The sequence below is a fragment of the Ictidomys tridecemlineatus genome, chromosome 13 (genome assembly GCF_052094955.1).
Source record: "Ictidomys tridecemlineatus isolate mIctTri1 chromosome 13, mIctTri1.hap1, whole genome shotgun sequence".
In the NCBI taxonomy this organism is placed as follows: Eukaryota; Metazoa; Chordata; class Mammalia; order Rodentia; family Sciuridae; genus Ictidomys; species Ictidomys tridecemlineatus.
In genome coordinates this window covers 13,514,615-13,517,563 of record NC_135489.1, presented here as the reverse complement: position 1 = coordinate 13,517,563, position 2,949 = coordinate 13,514,615, and positions in this window count along the sequence as shown.

Sequence of the window (2,949 nt, the reverse complement as noted above, 5' to 3'; positions counted from 1 at the left end):
ATAACACCATGGGATGAGATGAAATGGCCTGGGGAATCAGTAACAGTGAAAAAGAGGCTCTAAATCCACCCTGGGATGCTCATACTTGGAAATTTCCACAGAACAAAAGGGGTTACTAGAGTCAGAAGGAGTGGACAATGAGGCAGGAGGGAAACAAGGAGACTATGGAATGAAGGAAGCAAAAAGAAGAGTGTTCCAAGGCAGGCTGACTAAATCATTTGCTACCATCAGTCAAAATGAGAATGGATCTGCATCCCATTGGAGGATTAGTCAGTGATGACTACAGTAGAGTTTCAGTGGACTGGTGGATGGAAAAGCATGATTGGGTTGAATTAATGAGGAATGGCTTAGCTTGTCTTTCAAGAAATTTAATTATGAAGGAAAGCAGATAGACCATTATTTCAGATATACCATTACTTATGGTAGCTAGAAGGGACATGGAGTCAAGAAAGGGTTTTACTTAGTTTTGTGATGAGAGAAATTAAATCATGACCATACACTGTTGAGAATTTGGCAGTAAAGTGACAGTGAGAATATAGCAGCAGCAATAACTGAAATGGAATCCTTGAGAAGGCAAGAAGGGGTGAGACTCAGAACCCAAGTGAAAGTACTAGCAGCCATTGTAATAGGAGAGAAGGAAGAGAGTAGACATGCTTGCAGGTAATTGGTGTAATTAACAATGGGAAGATTAGGGGGTTTCCACTTAATTTCACCCATTTTTTCAGTGAAGTATGAAGCAAAGATATTAGCTTGGCTAGCATGTAGGCAGTATTGGAGGCTTGAGGAAAAAGAAGTTAAAAATGGTAACTTCAAGAATGGCAGAGTGAATTGTGGGAAGAATTGTACGACTGCCAAAGAGAGTTCACTTGAAATTTTTAACTATGAATTTGAAGAGTGGTCAGTTAGCACAATTATTTGCTTTTCGTTTCTCCAGTCAAGATCAACTGTTCTGGGCTGGGATTGTGGCTCAGTGGTAGAGCGCTTGCCTCGCACATATGAGGCACTGGGTTCAATCCTCGGCACCACATAAAAATAAATAAATAAAATAAAGAATAAAGGTCCAACTACAACTAAAAAAAAATATTAAAAAAAAAAAAGATCAACTGTTCTGGAGCAAATATGCTCTCAAAGGAATGATCATAGTGATGGCCCACACAATCTAAACAAGGTAAAAGGAAAATAAGATATTGGGGTGAATTTGGAGGAAGAAAAAATTCAAGGACTGGGTCTCAATAAAGCAAAAAAAAGAAAAATGTGTTATAATGAGAATTTCCAAGTGTACTGAAAGGATACTTCCTTGGATGTAGAAACCAGAAACAATACAGTATCTATTCTGCCTTCAAGCTCTTAGACAGGGTTTATGAGAAGGAAAACTAAAGTCCTCCACTGAAAATATCACAGGGGCAATGTCCTGGGGGGTCCAGGATCCAGTTAGCATGAGATGCAGCAAATCCTGTAAAGAGGCTGTGGGGAAAAGTGAGATCTCCAAACACCCCTGTGGGTTCCAGTGTCTAGGGAAGAGGGAGAGATTAAATTACTTTTAGGAATGTTCAGAGTGGCTCAGGAATAAGAACTCAGGTTAAAAAAAAAAAAAAACTATTGACTTCACTCACTGGTAACCAGGTTTGTGTCAAGATTACACTTGATAATCTGAGAAACTGGACGGCTCCTCTAAACTAGAAGTGTAGGTGTGTTGGGCCTCCCTGGAGTCCCAAGATCCTGTTTCCTTTCTGTGTTTTTCCTGTGTAAATGTCTTGGTTGTTTTCCTTTGGAAGTTTAGGATCTTTAATCTTTGTGTTCTGAAATATCAAAATAATGTAGTACTAATAAGGCTATTTTTAACTCAATCTGAAACTTGTCTTTATTCCTGTAAGCTTTGTGCCCAGTTAATAAGGTGTTTGATAAGAAATTGTGTATTTATGCGTGCACGCACACACATACACACACACACACAAATGCATATATTGGGGAGAAACTAGCTGTTCCACAGTGTCACTTTTTATCTTTAATATTTTCTACTTTTATTTTCTGAAACAGTTTCTCAACTTTATCTTCCCACTCTTACATTTTTACAGGGGAGAGTCTTTTTGGCATATTTATATTTATTCCAAGAGTTCATTTGTGTTCTCTGATCCTTTTTGTTAGGATTGCATTCTTGTGTCAGTGATGCAAAAGCTTCTTTAATCTTGGGAATACTAATTAAATTATTTCAAATTTTCTACTTTATTACATTGTTCATTTGCTTCAGGCTTCAGTGTGATTTTTCTGTTTGTTCATATTTTCTGTCTTATATTGAATAGTCCCTCATACATCTAGTCACCTTTAGTTATTTGTTCATATTTAAGAGTCAAATAAGAAGCAAACTAGGACCTTTGAGTATTCGATGTCAGAAGAAAACTGCAGGTCTAAAAACAGAGACTCCCAACTGCTTTAGTTTTTTAGACAACACTGGAAGATTCAGTATCTCTCTCTTGAACAAAAGAAATCATTTGTTTTCTGCCCACTATAATGTCTCCTTCCAGGTCATGCAGATTGACCACCTATTTTTAACAACTCAGCGTCTCTAAGCTCAGGACTCCTCTAAGGCAATTTCAGTTGTACAATTTCAGGTGTCACATGCCTCTATATGCATCACCCTCTGCAGACTAGAGTTCAGGGAACTGAAGAAAATGTCAATAGTCTGGTTATTGCTATTGAAATGAATATCAGACTATCCTTTTTCTTCATCCTTAGAAGCCTTGAGTTTTCTGCTAGCACTCATGAATCAGGCCAACTTGCCAGCTTGCAAGCAGGGTGAAACTTGTGGTCCTGATAGCCTTCATTGATACTGAAACCCAACAGAATTTTTTCCCATGAGTCTTCCTGAAATGGAGTAACCATATTCGTCTCAGTCTACCTATGAATCATTTCAGCCCCTATTAACATGATCTTCTCTTGATCCTACTCACT